At 47.1% G+C, this 19,437-nt stretch overlaps 1 protein-coding gene across 25 annotated transcripts in view; it reads left to right on the top strand.

Moving 5' to 3' along the window:
• The window catches only part of ARVCF (ARVCF delta catenin family member), a 594,486-nt gene that overhangs the window by 83,101 nt on the left and 491,948 nt on the right, over positions 1 to 19,437 (top strand). The window lies entirely within an intron of this gene.

Here is a 19,437-nt window from a genome sequence, read left to right as displayed (position 1 = left end):
TGTTTTTATTATATGCGGCTGAATTTGTCCAATTATGTTCTTCAGAGGCCCTGCAGTGAATGCTGCTGTCATTTGGGATTTGCTGGGCTATTTTGGTTGTGCCCCCCTGTATTTATAAATATTGTAAATGTATAGAGTCATAATACATATGATATAAATTTATAGATTATATGCATGCGATTTCATGCAAGCGTGCAATGACCCCGTGCAAATCAGGGGTTGCCTGTATACAGTGTGTATATTAAGAAGGCTTTGATCGAGATGTGACCCAGTTATTTATGGAATATCAGTTTTACATCTGAAGAAACCTGCTTTGCTGTTTTTTAGAGTTTGTTTGGATGCTTTTATTATTAGAGTTTCTTGAACTGATTTTTTTTAAGTGTGTGTTTTTCTGATTTGTTTTGCTTTTAGCATGTATACTGTTTCCATGACTTTATGCTCCAAAGCAGTCTATAAATTTGTATAATAATAATAATACAGTGGTGCCTCGCAAGACAAAATTAATTCGTTCTGCGAGTCTTTTCGTCTTGCGATGTTTTTCGTCTTGCGAAGCATGGTCCGTCACAACTGTGCCTCTTCAAGTGGCTTTAAGAAAAAAGCGAACAAACTCGCAAGACGTTTTCGTCTTGCGAAGCAAGCCCATAGGGAAAATCGTCTAGCGAAACAACGCAAAAACCGAAAAACCCTTTCGTCTTGCGCGTTTTTCGTTTTGCGAGGCATTTGTCTTGCGGGGCACCACTGTAATAATAATAATAATAATATTGGGATGCGGGTGGCGCTGTGGGTTAAACCACAGAGCCTAGGACTTGCCGATCAGAAGGTTGGCGGTTCGAATCCCTGTGACGGGGTGAGCTCCCGTTGCTTGGTCCCTGCTCCTGCCAACCTAGCAGTTCGAAAGCACGTCAAAGTGCAAGTAGATAAATACCGGTAGGTACCGCTCTGGCGGGAAGGTAAACAGCGTTTCCGTGCGCTGCTCTGGTTTGCCAGAAGCGGCTTAGTCATGCTGGCCACATGACCCAGAAGCTGTATGCCGGCTCCCTCAGCCAATAAAGTGAGATGAGCGCCGCAACCCCAGTGTTGGCCACGACTGGACCTAGCGGTCAGGGGTCCCTTTACCTAATAATAATAATAATTTATTTCATTTATTTCATAACATTTATATAATACTTGATTGTAAAGAAAGCCTCAAAATGGTTTACGAAAGGACAAAACAATAAAACTGAGACAAATTCACAACTGTACTTTAAAACATATAAAAGTTAAAATGCTGAAACAGATTAAAAGAATAATGTAGCGGCATCTGTGTGCATTGGGCTTTATGGTGTACAAGATGGCAGGCCCCTGCCCCAAAGAGTTTACAATCTAAAATTTAGCACAGAACAGACAACAGGTGCAGGGGGGAGGCAGGAGGAAATAGCTGTATGCCAATTGTTCTGGTATCTCTGCTTAGGTTGCATTCACACGGCAATTTATTCCATTTCTGCGAAGTTTCCCTAACTGTTTATTTCTGCAATATATTTGAGCTTTCACCTAATGTGAAAGCTGCTTCCAAAAAAACCTAATGGAATATAGTGCATGTTCAGCGCTCATTTCCATGCTGTTCGATTCCAGAAAAAGATCCATTTGCAGCCCTGTTAACCTGGAAAATGGCCGGAGTCAAATGATGAAATTTGGAGTGTTGTCTACAATTCTTTCCTGCTCGTTTCACGGGGGTGTGCTGGGCCCGGGGGTAACCCATGAAACACAGTCCAGGACCAGTCCAGAATCCGAAGGTTCCGCTAGGAGTCAGTCCGACAGGGCCGAGGCAGGAAACTAGGCAAGGCCAGGTACAGGATTTTAGGCAGGATCTAGCATACAGCAATGTTGCTCCCGCAACCTGGGGCGGGGTCCGACAGCCTTTTATCTTTATCGGGGTAACAGCCGGTCCTGATCCCCCGGCGACTCACCTCCCTGTTTCGCCCGAAGGCGAGCACTCCTCCTGCGAGTACTCAGATCTCTCCTTCTCTCAGACCTGAGTCTCTGCAGCTCGGGAGATCTCGGTGGGTTACTTGACCCAGGGGCTGCCTCAGCCCCCCCTGACCAAACCGGTAGTGGAGCAGCTGTAAGTGATGGCCCAACTGAAGGCAAGGAGGTCATCCCCACATCTGGAGCCAGGGCAGGCTCAGGCCCCTGACTCGGCCCAGCTGGTGTTTGTTACAGGGGAACCTGTGCAGACTGGGACTCTTCAGGATCAAGCCCCAGATTTGGTTCAGGTGATGCCTGAGGCAAAGGATCCTGTGCAGACTGAGTCTCCTCTGGTTCCGGGTCCAAGCCCGAGTCCCAGGCCATCACAGGGGGGAACAGAAGCACACACTGGCAGAAAGGTTGGGGGAGCCGTGACATTGCCCAGTAATGTTCATTGTTGTGTCACACCATCCGCGCTGGTGTGAATAAAATCAACACAGTTTCCATAACAGCACAGGAACGGCAGTGTGAAAGGAACACTGGAAAACGGGATGGAAGCATAGCTCACTTGGTTAGAGCATGGTGCTTGTAATGCCAAGGTTGCAAGTTTGATCCCCGTATGGAACGGCTGCATAGTGTGACTGCATAGAGCCAGTGTGGTGTAGTAGTTAAGAGCGTTGGACTCGTAATCTGGGGAACCGGGTTCGTGTCTCCGCTCCTCCACATGCAGCTGCTGGGTGACCTTGGGCTAGTCGTACTTCTCTGAAGTCTCTCAGCCCCACTCATCTCACAGAGTGTTTGTTGTGGGGGAGGAAGGGAAAGGAGAATGTTAGCCGCTTTGAGACTCCTTCGGGTAGTGATAAAGCGGGATATCAAATCCAAACTACTACTACTACTACTACTACTACTACTACTACTACTCTTCTTCTTCTTCTTCTTCTTCTTCTTCTTCTTCTTCTTCTTCTTCTTCTTCATAGTCTTGCATTGCTGGGGGCTGGACTAGATGACTCTTAGGGTCCTTTCCAACGCTACAATTCTATAATTCCATCGGGAAAACTAGCACAGTATTCCCCTTGTCTGAATTCACCCTTAGTTATGGGCTGAATGACTATAGCCCAAGGATAGGAAACCTCAGCCCCAGGAGCCAGATGTGGCCCTCTATGGCTCTCTATCTGGCCCTTGGGTTATTCCCAAGCCACACCCCCTCACTGGCCCTTCATGCCCCCTCCCTGAGTGTTTTTGCCTTGCTGGCATGCAGCCTTGAACTCCAATAATGCCTCTTCCTTGCTTGGATGTGTGCACAGATTTGCCTACTGTTGTTGTTGTTGTTTAGTCGTTTAGTCGTGTCCGACTCTTCGTGACCCCCTGGACCAGAGCACGCCAGGCACTCCTGTCTTCCACCGCCTCCCGCAGTTTGGTCAAACTCATGCTGGTAGCTTCGAGATCACTGTCCAACCATCTTGTTCTCTGTCGTCCCCTTCTCCTTGTGCCCTCCATCTTTCCCAACATCAGGGTCTTCTCCAGGGAGTCTTCTCTTCTCATGAGGTGGCCAAAGTACTGGAGTCTCAGCTTCAGGATCTGTCCTTCCAGTGAGCACTCAAGGCTGATTTCCTTCCGAATGGATAGGTTTGATCTTCTTGCAGTCCGTGGGACTCTCAAGAGTCTCCTCCAGCACCATAATTCAAAAGCATCAATTCTTCGGCGACCAGCCTTCTTTATGGTCCAGCTCTCACTTCCATACACCACTACTGGGAAAACCATGGCTTTAACTATACGGACCTTTGTCGGCAAGGTGATGTCTCTGCTTTTTAATGGCATCCAGCCACCCACCTGCCTTTGCCTCTGGCCACACCCAACACTGGCATGTGGCCCTCAGAAGCTTGCCCAGAAGGGAATGTGGCCCTTGGAGTCACAAAGCCTCCCTACCTATGAATTGGAAAGCTCTAAAAAAATAAAATAAAGAATTTCAATGTGGGCAGAGCGCCTGGGAGCATTCCAGAGTTATGAAGTGCATACAATTCCAGAATACACCTTTTGGGTTGGGATTTATCTCTAGCTTAATGGAGCTTATGCCCTTTACAGTTTTGTGGTAAGTCTTTTTATGTACTGAGGGCTTTTTTCTTTCTTTCTTTTTCAAGAAAAAGAACCTGGCAGGTAGAGTGCTTTAAAATTATGAGGCTGGACTTTGAAGTGTACGGTTTCACGTTACAGGTTTGATGTGCTCTGTGAGTCTTAAAATGTCTGCAAGGATGCCGCAGAGAATTGAGGAGGAAATGAATAGGGCATTTAAGGGAACACTTTACCTGCCCAACCGGAATCTTGAGTTTCAATTGACTGGTGGCTTGCCTTTTGCCTGGACGATCTGGATTTCATGCCAGAATGTCAACCGGAAATTTTTGTGCTTTCAGTCCCAAAGCATCAGAATTCCGTCTCATTGGGTGGCTGTCTCATAAGCCTGGCAGGGATGAATTTTGAGTCTTTCCTTGCTGTGGATCTATGCAGTGGCATAGCAAGGTCAGGTGGTACCCGGGGCAAAAAATTTCTCATCACCTCCCCCATTGAAATTATTAAAAGAAGGAAAAATAAGATACTTACAGTTGCAAGTGTTGTTTTCTGGTTTATTTACTTAACATTGTGAGCATAAGCACTTAAAACCTTTTTTTCGTGATGGGAATTTCTTAGGTGATACGTAAGTAAAACATCCTGTTTCCTCCTGGCTGGGACATACTTCCTTTGCATGTGACTAAAGGTGGGCGTGACCTTACCTGTCCAGGTAACAAAAAGGACAAGGCTCATAGCACACTCTCTCTTTCAACTTCCTCCGTTGTTGGAGCAGCTTTTAGCTTTTAGCTTCCAGCCAACAGAGGACACTGGGATTATCCCCATATGGGATAGCTCCACATGTATATGCTTTGTAACTAAGTCTGCCTTCAGGGATCCAACTGTGAACCGAATGTGAGTAAACTACTTTTATATACTTTACACAAGATTGTGGCGTGTCTATTCTTTTAAGAGGGATATAAGGGAACTTAAAGGTAAAGGGACCTCTGACCATCATTAGGTCCAGTTGTGGCCGACTCTGGGGTTGCGGCGTTCATCTCGCTTTACTGGCCGAGGGAGCCGGCGTACAGCTTCTGGGTCATGGGGCCAGCATGACTAAGCCGCTTCTGGCGAACCAGAGCAGCGAACGGAAACACTGTTTAACTTCCAGCCAGAACGGTACTTATTTAAGGGAACTTACCCGAAACCTAATAGTGAGAGGTTTACACAAGCCTGCAACCGGCTACCCACTGTGCATTTAAAAGGGGAACGTGAAACTCTGCTAAGTAAAGGAAATTGCTAGTGCAAGTTAGGAAGGATATTACAGTCATACCTCATGTTACGTTTGCTTCAGGTTGCGCGTTTTCAGGTTGCGTCCTGCGGCGACCGGAAGTACCGTAAAGGGTTACTTCTGGGTTTCACCGCTCACGCATGCGCAGATGCGCAAAATGACGTCACATGCATGTGCAGAAGCAGTGAATTGCGGCCCGCGCGGATGCAGACGCGCAGATGCAGGTTGAGTTGTTTTCAGGTTGTGAACGGGCCTCCGTAACGGATCCCGTTCTCAACCAGTGGTACCACTGTAATAAACAATATACAGTGGTGCCTCAGGTTAAGTACTTAATTCGTTCCGGAGGTCCGTTCTTAACCTGAAACTGTTCTTGACCTGAAGCACCACTTTAGCTAATGGGGCCTCCTGCTGCCGCCAGCTGCCAGAGCACGATTTCTGTTCTCATCCTGAAGCAAAGTTCTTAACCTGAGGTATTATTTCTGGGTTAGCGGAGTCTGTAACCTGAAGTGTATGTAACCTGAAGCGTATGTAACCCGAGGAACCACTGTATCCTCTCCTGCCTCCCTGAACATTCCCACATGTTTTACTTATGCAATCACAGCTTTGTGTGGGAAAAATAAAGAAAGAAATGGAGAGTGGAGGAAAGCTATTCTACATTTATTTGTTCCTCCCTGACATCGGTGGAATGGTGTGATTGCTGGCTTTATGCATGTTTGCGCTTACCTGTGCACCCCTGGAACCAAACTCTCACATAAGCTGCAAGTTACCTATAAGTGCTTTTTGAGAGGGGGAGTTTAAAAATGAGCTGCCAGTACTTCTACCTTGCTAAAAGTGCCGTGGGTGCCAGCGCACAATGGATGCCATGGGCAACAGAAAACAATGTGATGTTCCTCTGTACTAGCAAAAGCTGTCACAAAAAGAAGCGCTGATAATAATATATAAAAGGAGGTTCTAGTGGTGTTTCCCTCTGCTGCCACAGAGGTTTAGGTAGGGTGGTTTTGCATCCTGTTTTGCTGACAGTCAAACAGGGGACCTTTTATCTGAAGAGATGTCAGAAGACAGAAGGACTGTCTGGTCCAAATCCATTTTAAAGATGAAGGACCACAGAAAAGGGAGAGGAGGGGCACTGAAATTCCCCGTCAACCATTAGCACCAGGTGAGGAGGTGCACAGGTGCTCTGTCCCCCACTGTGGCACAACACACTTGATTTCTATTTAAGTTCTAGTGGTTGCTACCGAAAGTGTATACGAGGCATGTCCAACTCCCAAGAGACTGTGATCTACTCATCTACTCCCAGTATAAAAAAATCTGGCAGTGATCTACCCATTGTCATTGGAGGAAGGAGGAGCGTGTGTGGGGTGGATGGGTGTGGAAGGAGAGGATTGCCCACACACAGTAGTTGAGCTTTTTTTGTGGGGGGGGGAGGCAAAAGTTGCTGAGCTTTTTTTGGAGGGGAAAGGCCAAAGTTGATGAGCTTTTTTGTTGTTGTTGTTTAGTTGTTTAGTCGTGTCCAACTCTTTGTGACCCCCTGGACCAGAGCACGCCAGGCACTCCTGTCTTCCACTGCCTCCCGCAGTTTGGTCAAACTCATGTTCGCAGCTTCGAGAACACTGTCCAACCATCTCGTCCTCTGTCGTCCCCTTCTCCTTGTGCCCTCCATCTTTCCCAACATCAGGGTCTTTTCCAGGGAGTCTTCTCTTCTCATGAGGTGGCCAAAGTATTGGAGCCTCAGCTTCAAGATCTGTCCTTCCAGTGAGCACTCAGGGCTGATTTCCTTCAGAATGGAGAGGTTTGATCTTCTTGCAGTCCATGGGACTCTCAAGAGTCTCCTCCAGCACCACAATTCAAAGGCATCAATTCTTCGGCGATCAGCCTTCTTTGTTGTCCAGGGCGCTGATTAGGATCCCACGATCGACTGCAATTACCCGGGGAACTACCTGTCAATCGCAGTTGACCAGTTGGACATCGCTGGTGTATACAAATTGGCGTATGCAAATCTGGGTAATCTTTTAACCCCTTTTTTGTTGATGATAAATTCCCCCCTTTTTGATGATTCATAAGAGGCTACTCTAAGCTGTACAGCAAACAACAACAATTTTTTTTTTGGGGGGGGGGTATACCTCCCTACATCTGTAGGTCTCAGGGTGGTTCACAACACAAAGTTGCAACACAAACGCACAAAATACATAATAAAAATAATTAAAACAATTAACAATACTAATGTATAAAAACTAATAAAAAATACACTCCCCAATAAAAGCCCCTAAACAACCCCCAGCCCAGAAATCCAAATCCAAAAATCCAAATTAACAAATAGCATTTAAAAACAATTTAAAACAACCCCACTCTCTAAATAAAACAGCACCCACCCAGGTTAAAACCCTATCCCTGTTAAAACAATAATTTTATTTCCTGGGCGTATTAGTCATTGCCACTGAAGTGACTTGCATTAAAAATAGAAACATATTATGCCATAGAAGAAAGGAGAGAGGAGAAAAGTGATATGAAACTTATTCCAAACAACCCTTCCTAACCTTGGAAGCATCTTGTAAAAAGCACAGATCAATTTATTGGTGGGACTCATCCTAAACTAGCTTTTGTATATCATTAGACAAAGGTGTTGCCCACAGTCATACCTCAGGTTACAGACGCTTCAGGTTGCGTTTTTTCAGGTTATGGACTGCTGAAACCTGGAAGTACCGGAATAGGTTACTTCTGGGTTTCGGCGGCTGCGCAGAAGCGCTAAATTGCGCTTTGCACATGCGCAGAAGCGCCGAATCGCAACCCGCGCATGCACAGACCCAGGTTGCGAACGCTGCGGGTTGCGAACATGCACCCCACATGGATCATGTTCGCAAGCCGAGCGTCCACTGTATTTCTGTTCATGTTATGACATGCAGCTTCCAGTGGAATGGGGAACCTCAAGCCAAGGGACCAAATGTTGGCCTCCAGGCATCACCGTCTGGCCTTCAGAACCCCTTCCTAGGGTGCAACCCACTTCCCAGGCCACACTCTTCATTGGCCCTGCTGTGTCTCCTCCTTGAGTGCTTTGCCTGGTCGGACGCTGTCCTTGAACTGAGATAATGCCTCTTGCAAAACCTCTGGGTTTTGCATGGCTGCAATGTAGCCTACTATCCAAAGCTCAGAGTTGCAGCTATTAACTTCGTCCCCTGACCCCATCCACCAATGGCATGTGGCCCTCACACTGCAAAAAGTTGGTGACAGACAGGAGAGGCTCTCCTGATGTTGCTCGACTACAGCTCCCATCATCGCTGATCACTGACCATGCTCATTGGGGTTGATAGAATTGTAGTCCACCTGCAGCATCTAGACCAGCGTTTCCCAAACTTGGGTCTCTATCTGTTGTTGGACTACAACTCCCATCATCCCTAGCTAGCAGGACCAGTGGTCAGGGGTGATGGGAATTGCAGTCCAAAAACAGTTGGAGACCCAAATTTGGGAAACCCTGATCTATGAGGGTCACAGTCCCCTGCTGCTGCAGTCAACAAGGCCTTAGCAACTTACAAGCTGGGCTTTTGGCGTCGTCGCCGTGTGGCTGATGAATCTCAGGTGTGCTGATGCAGCACACCTGGTTGTTTTGGGAGGCCTGCTGCCAGCAAAACGGAATCAGCAGAACGGGATTATTTTTCTACGGAAATGCAGAGTCACCGTTTTATTAAGTAAAGAAATGCAAGATTGGAGGCACAAAAGTGCTGTCGCTGCAGCCATGCCTGTGAAGTTACAGCACACGCAGAAGGAGAGAAGCAAAACCTTGTTAAGTGTGCTTTCCTGGCCCAGTGTGGTCAGGAATTGCCCATTTTTAATTTAGAAGCTTTTGGGTCTAAACCGACTGTAAGAGGTATAGGTTGGTTGCTCGAGAGCAATCAGGCGATATACTTCAATAGTCTGTCTTAAAGCTTTCTTATCAGTGATAAAAACCTTTGGAATGCAGTGCGCCTCTATTCCGTGTCTTGCTCATTCACTGGCAGAATCTGAGAGTGGGCGGTCCTTAAACCTTCCCCAGCAGAGTAGTTTCTGGACGCCCAGTCTGCGCCTCCCCTCTCTGCACGGAAGCCTACTGTGCAAGGAAGGCGTGGGTAACGGAGGACCTCTCTCCTCCCCGCTTTGCTCAGGCAAGGTGTCCTGGCACCGCCTTGCATCCTCCGAGCCCTGCATCTCCTCTCCACTAGAGGCGTGGCTATTCTCCACTGAGGAGGTGCTGCTTCCCACGATCTTTGGGGGCTCTCTGTAATCCATCCGGCTTTTCCCCCCTCGCCCCTGAGCCGATGGCAGTTCCCTGACACCGACAAATCATGAGAACGAATAGTGTCTCATCCCTCATATACCCAACTGATTGCTGGGGTCTGCAGGAGAAGGCCTCCTGCAGGTACCATCTTCTCAGGAGGCCTGTTCCATACAGTATAGGAATTGAGCCTTTAGCTTGGCACCAGCCATCCTTTGGAATTCCCTCTCTTTACATCTCAGCCAGGTGCCATCTGTTGTCTTTTTGACACCTGGTGACAATCTCTTCCTCCTCCAGCAAGCTTTTTAAGCAGAGATTGTTCCCAGTCCGTGTCTGTGTTTTATCGTTTGTGTGTTTGACACCCCGGGCTCCTTTGGGAGGAGCAGCCTGACACAAATTCAATCATGGACTACCTCGGCAGGTTGTGAACTCTTGCTTCACTGGAGGTTTTTAAGCAGAGGTTGGAGGCAGTGTTTGAAATTTGCCAGGCACATTTTGCACCTGGCTATCAGCCACTTGTGACCAAGTGAAGATGCCCGTGTGCCAGGAAAGTGCCTGATGTCTCCACCATCTGGAGGTATATGCATGGGGATCCTTGGATCTTGACTGTTTTCAGCATTGGCAACACATCCTGTGGAATTCTATCCATTATATTTTATCTGCACAATCGGAACGAATTTCAGGAACCAAAAAATTGTATTGAAATGGCCACTAGGCATTCCATTTTGGCAACTGTAAATCCTGGTTTACCGTATTTTTCCATGTGTAAGATTAGGTTTCCCCCCTAAAAAATAATGTCCAAAATTTGGGGGCATCTTATACATGAATAGATCTTCCCCCATTTTCTTAAATCAGAGTCCCCCCCCTTATACATGGGGGCGTCTTATAGATGGAAAAATACGGTAAGTAGTCATTTGATGCCTAGCTTGTATATGTGAGTTTCTAACCCTGCTTGGATCGTCATCTGTCATGGATGCTTCTTTACTTGAGATTCCTGTATTGCTGTGTGTGTGTGGGGGGGGGTTGGACTAGATGACCCTCGGGGTCCCTTCTGACTCTACAGTTTTATGATTCTTTGAATAAAATGCACCCATCCATTCCTGTCCAACAAAAGAAGCTTTTCTCTCTCACACACAATACTTGAACCCAGTGAAGCTGAATCAGGACGGACAGAGGAAAGAGAGCATCACGCAGCCTGTTGTTCGTTTGGTCCCACAAAATGTAGCATTGGCCACCAACTTAAGTGAGGATAAGAATGTCAGGAGTTCAGCCTACACTCGAGTAGGACTCTGGAAGAGACACATGCCCGACTGGCATGTTCTCTCCCTCCTGGTCGATCGTTTGGGAGCTTCAAAAGCTTTCTTCAGCCCGAACATCACAGCGACCGATGCCAACCAACACCAGCACACTTAGGGATCCGCAGAGTTTGCGCACCTTTCGCATGACAGACCTCAGCAACTCAGCATTTTGGCTAATCTACTTTATTTACATATAAACACACACGGAGCACTGCAACATGGCTCCCTCTCTCTCTAGCATCAGACAGCAAAGAGAAAAAAACAAAGGACAATAGTCCCACTTCAGGGAACACAGTAACACAGACATCCTGTCTCCGTCACTTCCCACTCTGTGGAGTCAAAACACATACCCTCATGTGAAAGACAACAATCCCATGACTGCAATCATGGATCAGGAATTCTAACAGAGAAAACCCTTATGGAGGACAAGGCTATCCATGGCTACTAGAAACAACGGCTGCACCTCTAATGTCAGAGACAGTATGCTGGGGATCAGAAATGGGGAGAGTGTGGTTGCCCTCTCTGCTTTTTCCATACGGTGCATAATTTTATATGCCTCCACACCCCCTCCCCTAAGTTCCCACTTTTGTAAGCTGAAAAAGCTCCAAACGTACTCTTTCCACACATCCCCCATTTTCTTTGGCTGCCCTTCCCCACCATTCAGTCCGTCCTTTGCAGTTCACAACAACAAAGGCATTTAAGTACAGACTTCTGTATGATGTAGCTTGGCGCTGCTGTTTCTGCTGCGTTAACTGCCCACCAGCTCCCTTATTCTTCCCATCTGCTGTTTGGGAGCTAAAGTCCCTTCCTGCTTAGGTTGATAAGAGTCTCCTGTACATCTGTCGATGTCTGTTTCTGAAGGATAGCTCTGAGTGACGGCCCCGATGACCACGTCTGGCAGCTCTGTCTTCAGGCCCTGATTATAAATACGTAAAGCTAACGGGGAGAGTACACGAGTTCCATATTGGCAACATCAAGGGGGCAGGACTGTGTTTCCTCGCTTTGCTTGCAGAACGTGCCCAAGCTTCAGTTCCAAGGAGCAAGCGATGGGGAAAGCATTGCTTGAGATGCTTTAGAGCAGGGTGTGATGGCCTGGGATTAGCACTTGGAGGCTGAACCTGAGGAATCCCAGCCTGCACAGGATTCCCCGCCTCCAGAACCAGCTGAGCTGGGGCTGGGGCTTGAGCCTGAAGGGTCCTCACCTGTGCTGGATCCTCAGGTGCAGGCACCAGCTGAGTCTGCTCTGGCTCCTGAGGTGATGGAGGACCCATTGCCTGCAGGTGCTCCACTCTCAGCCCCGTCAGAGGAAGCTGAGGTTGCCTCTGGGTCTGGTAACCCTCCAGCCTCTCCTGAGCTGCAGAGGCTCAGGGTAGAGAGGTGGAGGGAACTAAGTTCCCGCAGGAGGAGTGCTCGCCTTCAGGCCAGGAGAGGCGGGTCACCTATGGACCGGGGCCGCCCTATGCCTCGGGGCAGATAAAAGCCAGCCAGCCCAGTGCCAGGTTGCGGGAGCAACGTTGTTGGTAGCCTGTTCCTGCCTGCATCCTGTCCTGCTCTTCTGCCAGAGTTCCTGACCCCACCCGACTCCTCGCCTTGGACCCAGCTACAGCTTTGACGGACAGCCTCCCTACTGCACCCTCGACCTCGGACTGGACTTGGACCTCACCTCACGGTTAACCCACAGGACCAGCACACAGGGTTTCCCAACCTCCAGCAGTTTTTGGACTACTACTCCAATCATCCCTAGCTAGCAAGACCAGCGGTCAGGGATGATGGGAACTGTAGTCCAAAAGCAGCTGGGGATCCAAGGTTGGGAAACACTGCTTTAGAGTAAGGGCAGTAACTCGGTGGGAGAGCATCTGCTTTACTTGTGGAAGGTCCCAGGTCCAATATCTCCAGGTAGGGCTGGGAGAGGCCTCTGTTTGAACTCGTGGTGCACCACGGCCAGTCAGTGTGGACAATGCCCAGTGCCAGATTTATGTATAAGCTAAGCAGGCTATAGTTTAGGGCCCCACTCTCTTGCCCCTCCCCCCAAAAAAATTAAAGGAAAAAAACACCTGGATGTACATTTCCAAAATATAAGATAAAAAAAAGGAATAAAATAAAACCTACATACAGCAACAGTGTTTTGTGTTGTGTAGGCTCCTGTGATGTAAGTAATGGGCCCTACCTGCTAGCCTGCTCCCTAAAATATCACTGGTTTGCTCATTTCTATATATAGGGTGCCTTACATTCTGCATGGACTGGTTGCATGGCAACATGTACGAACGGCTTTAGATACCTATTAGGTCCATAAATCACCATATAGAAGAAGAAGAAGAAGAAGAAGAAGAAGAAGAAGAAGAAGAAGAAGAGGAGGAGGAGTTTGGATTTGGTATCCCGCTTTATCACTACCCGAAGGAGTCTCAAAGCGGCTAGCACTCTCCTTTCCCTTCTTTCCCCACAACAAACACTCTGTGAGGTGAGTGGGGCTGAGAGACTTCAGAGAAGTGGGACTAGCCCAAGGTCACCCAGCAGCTGCATGTGGAGGAGCGGGGAAGCGAACCCGGTTCACCAGATTACGAGTCCACCGCTCTTAACCACTACACCACACTGACTACAGCATATATTCAGCACAAAAAACAGTGACCATTTGTTGTTGACAAAGGACAGCTGGACATATAAAGGGCCCCATTGCCTTCAGTAGCTTAGGGCCTCATCAAACCTAAATCTGGCCCTGACAATGCCTGATCCAGTAGGGTTTTAAAAAAATGTTCTCAAGAGACCCTGGAGAGTTGCTGCCAATGACAGCTGAAAATTTGGCTGGGTAGTCCAACTGGTCACTTTCTCATATTGTGTTATGTCAGGCTTTCGGGTTTGCCGAACACAAAGATCTGTTTGGCACCTGTTCCAACTTTTTCTCCTTCCTCTGCCACTGCATTGCATCCAAACCAGGGGTTATGGTTTGTTTCTCCCCAACTAGCCATGGCTGCAAGGCAACCTTGAAGCCATGGTTTGTTGTTGGCTACCTGATTGTGGCTATGGTTTTCCCAGTAGTGATGTATGGAAGTGAGAGCTGGACCATAAAGAAGGCTGATTGCCGAAGAATTGATGCTTTTGAATTATGGTGCTGGAGGAGACTCTTGAGAGTCCTATGGACTGCAAGAAGATCAAACCTCTCCATCCTGAAGGAAATCAGCCCTGAGTGCTCACTGGAAGGACAGATCGTGAAGCTGAGGCTCCAATACTTTGGCCACCTCATGAGAAGAGAAGACTCCCTGGAAAAGACCCTGATGTTGGGAAAGATGGAGGGCACAAGGAGAAGAGGACAACAGAGGACGAGATGGTTGGACAGTGTTCTCGAAGCTACTAACATGAGTTTGATAAACTGTGGGAGGCAGTGGAAGACAGGAGTGCCTGGCGTGCTCTGGTCCAGGGGGTCACGAAGAGTCGGACACGACGAAACGACTAAACAACAACAACCCGATTGTGGGTTTTAAAAAGCGACACGGTGCTCTAAATGTATGGCGTGAACATGGCTTGAGAGTCTGCAGAAGAACACATACTTTATCAGAACGAAAGGTTCTTCTGGTCCAGCATTCCATTCTCACTGCGGCCAACCAGATCCCCCTGGGAATCATCCAGGCAGGCCGTGAGTGTAATGGGATGCTATCACCAACCGCAGGAGATAATATTGGGCAAGACGGTGAAGCAGTCTGATCTCACATCTCCTTGTTGCCATAGCTCTGAGCATCAAACATTACTTTAGCACTTAAGGGGGGGGAGGGCAGGAAATAAGGCCCTCTCTGAAACTGTTCACGTTGTGCAAGAATGCTACACAGTAATTTGCAGCAACAGATAAAAAATAAATAAAAGAGGGGGTGGAGAGAGAAAGAAAAGGTAAACAAGCATTTTTAATCCTAAAATCCATGAAACGAACACATTAGGCATGTCGTTTTTTGTATACATAGATTTGTTTTGCTCTTGAACTGGTAAATGAGGGTTGTTTTGGTCCGAAGCCAAATAATATATTGAGGCAATTTCATGCCTCATGAATTATAGAAGAGAATGCTTGGTACGTGGAGCTCCAGTCTCGGCTGGGCTGGCTCTCCCCCCCCCCCCATTTTGGTTTAATCCCTTTGGGAATCTCGGTTTTGAACTGCCTTCCAGAGCCTGTGCGATGCTTCTGAAAGCCCGCAGACTGGTCCGACAGAATGGAAGGAATTCTAAATATGAGCCCCTTCCCCCCCTTGACTGGAGCCTTCTCTCCCACCCCTTTTATTTTGCTAACTCCCAGATGGTAGCAAGAATGCTTTGATCTTATCATAATGGTCAGTGCTGCTTACAAAAGAAGAAACACTTTCCTGAACTCTGAGCTCTGAAAGAGAGCCCGGGCGCGATGCATTTTAAAATTCCTTCTGGGCTTTTTGGAAATAAAAAAAAATGTTGCTTGCATCTTCTTTTTCTTTATTTTAAGCTGCACGTTGCTTTCTAGGAAGGAGGACTGAATTGTTTGGGCTTCCTCGTTAAGGCGGAGCCGCTCACAATTTAGGATCCTCTGTCTTGGGGTTGAGCAATTTGCTCAGAGCCCAGAGCAGGAATAGATCACAGACCCCAGAGGGCTGCTCCTAATTTGCATTCGTTAGTTACAAGTCATTAACTGAACCCGCATGTTGTTTTTTTCCAGACTTGCTGGATGCGGAACACTGGCTGGTGGACGTGTTGCATGCATTTTGCAAATTCCTAAAGGAGCTGCTGTGTTAGGCTGTTGTGAGGGCAGAATGTGCCACGACAACATAGGGATTAATCCATTTCTAGTGGCATGCCATAGATCTGGAAGCAACCTCATTCTCTTGTGTATACCAGAGTGCATACCAGAACGTTAGATTTGTGCCATTGGGTTTGTGGCTGCTTGGGGCTGCCAACTTGTGACAGGGCCTTTTCCGTGGTGGCTCCCCAGTTGTGGAATGTCCTCCCTAGTGAAGTGCACCTGTCTCCATCACTATTACCTTTCAGGAGGAATTGGAGTGGAAAATCCTATTTACCCAGGCATTTGGTAGATGAAGAATATACTGCTCCTGGCAACCCCGAGAGCGTTGGACAGAATAATGATTTTAGCTGTAACTGGTTTTTGAAAACTTTTAAATTGTAACTGCTTTACAGTTTAAAACTGCTTTAAAACTGTAAATGTTTTAAACAGGCATTATTTTATTTTTAAGTTGTGTGTCTGCTTACCACCCTGGGCTCCTTTGGGAGGAAAGGAGTGATATTAATTCAGTAAACAAATAGGTAAATACAGTGGTACCTCGTGTTACATACGCTTCAGGTTACAGACGCTTCAGGTTACAGACTCCGCTAACCCAGGAATAGTACCTCAGGTTAAGAACTTTGCTTCAGGATGAGAACAGAAATCACGCAGCGGCTGCAGTGGGAGGCTCCATTAGCTAAAGTGGTACCTCAGGTTAAGAACAGTTTCAGGTTAAGACCGGACCTCCAGAACGAATTCAGTTCTTAACCTGAGGCACCACTGTAGGTTAAAAGATAAAGGGCCCCTGGACGGTTAAGTTCAGGCAAAGACAACCATAGGCTTGAGGGGCTCATCTCGCTTTTCAGGCCGAGGGAGCTGGCGTTTGTCCACAGACAGCTTTCTGCGTCATGTGGCCAGCATAACTAAACCGCTTCTGGTGCAACGGGACATCATAACGGAAACCAGAGCGCATGAAAACACCGTTTACCTTCCCGCCACAGTGGTACCTATTTATCTACTTGCACTGGCGTGCTTTTGAACTGCTAGGTTGGCAGAAGTTGGGACAGAGCAACGGGAGCTCACTCCATCGCAGGGTTACGAACCGCTGACCTTCTGATTGGCAAGCCCAAGATGCTCAGTGGTTTAGACCACAGCACCACGCGCTTCCCTTAGTGAATAAATACAGTGGGTTTAAAGCACTCTGTCACCACAGTGCAACAAATCCACTTTTCAAAAAGAAGCAAACAAGTCCCAGACTTTATACAGTTTGGAAAGTGATGGGGAAATACATTGAAATGTGTGGGGTGAATGGATGATTAATGGAAGGGGGTATAAACTCCCGATGGATTACATAGAACCATAGGATGAATGCAGTTTGTATGCTTGCTGTTGCAGAACCTCCCCATCATTCAATAAATCAGAAGTACGAACTTCTCAGTGAAGTCCGAACATTGTCCAACTACAGTGTAAGCTTTGTGCAAGCACATTGGGATGAAAGATCAGTAAAACAGGAGATCTGGAGGAGCCCTCAATCAAACTGGCATGTGTAGCTACACCTGATGGATATGCATGACCCGATCAATGTCTCTGTGTTTTCTTTAAAGCAGCTGTGTTCATTGATGTAGGAATTGGACCAAAACCTGGTGAGGTCTGAGGCAATCAGTGTGGTTGAGGATGGGCAAGTAGTCAGGCTCTTGAGATGGGATTGTTGTTGTTGTTTAGTCGTTTGGTTGTGTCCGACTCTTCGTGACCCCATGGACCAGAGCACGCCAGGCACTCCTGTCTTCCACTGCCTCCCGCAGCTTGGTCAAACTCATGTTGGTAGCTTCGAGAACACTGTACAACCATTTCGTCCTCTGTCGTCCCCTTCTCCTTGTGCCCTCCATCTTTCCCAACATCAGGGTCTTTTCCAGGGAGTCTTCTCTTCTCATGAGGTGGCCAAAGTATTGGAGCCTCAGCTTCAGGATCTGTCCTTCCAGTGAGCACTCAGGGCTGATTTCAGGCTGGAGGCAGATGGCACGGTCCACGATGGGTCAGTGATCAAGTTCTAGACAAGGCAAGGAAGGGGCGAGGGGCAAGGCGAGTCCATTCATCAGCTTCTCCCAAGAATGATACTAAAATCCGCACTAGCACAATTCCTTTATCAGGACCAACCAAAAAGTCACGAAATAGTGACCAAGTTCTTGAGTTTTCCAGAGCTCTTCATCAGATTGGATGCTTAAGCAATGCAGGAGAAAAGGGAATTTGAAAAATCCAGCTTGGTGTTAAAGCCAGGCAATATTTATTTATTATTTATTATTACATTTCTATCCTACTTTTTATCCAGCGTGGTGTACATGGTTCTGCCTGTTTCCGTTTATCCCTCACAACAACCCTGTGAGGTAGGTTTGGCTAGAGATGATTGGTGACCCAAGGTCACTCAGTGAGCAGGGATTTGAACTTCGGTCTCCAAATACCTGGCCTGACACTGTTCTCAATCCAAAAATGGAGACCAAGCCAACTTTTCTTCTTTCTCCCCCTTAATTAACATCCAGTGTAATAAAAAAGAACTTCAGAGAACCCAAAAGCTTGCTTGCTATTTTGTGACAATTTATGTTTGGTCATTATAAAGGTATTGTATGTACTCTGGATTTTGGAATTTTTGTACTCTGGATTTTGGAATTTTTATTGGCCAGGATGTCAATATCTGCCTTTTGCATTCTAAGGAAGAGCTGCTCAGGTAGAGGAACCAAACCTGGAGTAGCAGTTGCACAGAGTCAGCCAGGCCACCAGTCGTTTCTTTAACAAACCTAGCCAGACTGGGCAGATAAGCTGCAGTACCCTTTTTGTCCATTTTAGAGCATGGCACTGTGGTCCCCCGTCACGTTGTAACTTCCCTGCATGTCACATTCCTCCACCCCCAAACCCGTTGCTGTTTAGCTCTGCAGCTCTGCAAAAAATAAAATATAATGCAGTATAGTCATTGTAAAGATCATGTTTCTAAATCTTGCTTCCAGTCCCTGAGGACATTTCCTGGTACATTTTCAGATACGGTACTTTTTTTGCATCCCTTGGGGACAAGAGCATGCTTGTTTTTTAAAAGTGAAATATCAGATTCTCTGAGTTATAAGAAAAGCCTGCTTTGATGTCACAAAAGTACTTTCATGGAAGTTATCAGTGTGGAACCTTTGACCCTCTAGACCAGCGGTTCTCAACCTGTGGGTCCCCAGTTGTTGTTGGACTACAACTCCCAACATCCCTGAGCTCTGGCCTTGCTAGCTAGGGGTGATGGGAGTTGTATTTCAACAACATCTGGGGACCCACAGGTTGAGAAAGGCTGCTCTAGACTTTGCTGAACTACAACTCCCTTCATTCCTAGCCATTGGCCATGCTCGCTGAGGCTTATGGGAGTTGTAGTTCAGCAATACGGAGAGGGCCAAACATTTCCTACACCTGCTCTTCTGATTTTTCTTTAAAATTAAAAAAAAAGAAGAATGAAGAGACTATGGTGTTAAAAAGTGACTCTCCTGCTCTAAAAAAAACTGGATGAAGGAGATTTTAATTGTATTGATTGTGGAAGTAATTAAGGTACTGAAGTGTCCAGGCTAAGAATGTGAACAAGGAAATCCCAGACTCAAAATTGACCGCAATCATAAACTTACTAGGTAGACTTATGCAGACTTCCTTTGATTTGCAATAATCAAAGCAAAGCAAAAATGAGACAAAGTCATGCCAAAGTCACATTTTGTACCATCATCAGTTCAAAATATTGGGAACTGTCATGCTGAGTTTGGTGATGTTCTGTTGAGAGGTGGCCAAACGTCTACCAAAAACCAAGTCTCACCCAAGTGATGTTTCAGCCACCATCTTGCTTCAAAATGGCGTCTGGCGTGGCATCCCGACATCAACAAAACCTGCT

This window comes from Podarcis filfolensis (genome assembly GCF_964270895.1).
Source record: "Podarcis filfolensis genome assembly, chromosome: 16".
Classification (NCBI taxonomy): Eukaryota; Metazoa; Chordata; class Lepidosauria; order Squamata; family Lacertidae; genus Podarcis; species Podarcis filfolensis.
Note: the sequence above shows the minus strand (reverse complement) of the source record. Positions and strands in the feature narration are given on the sequence as shown.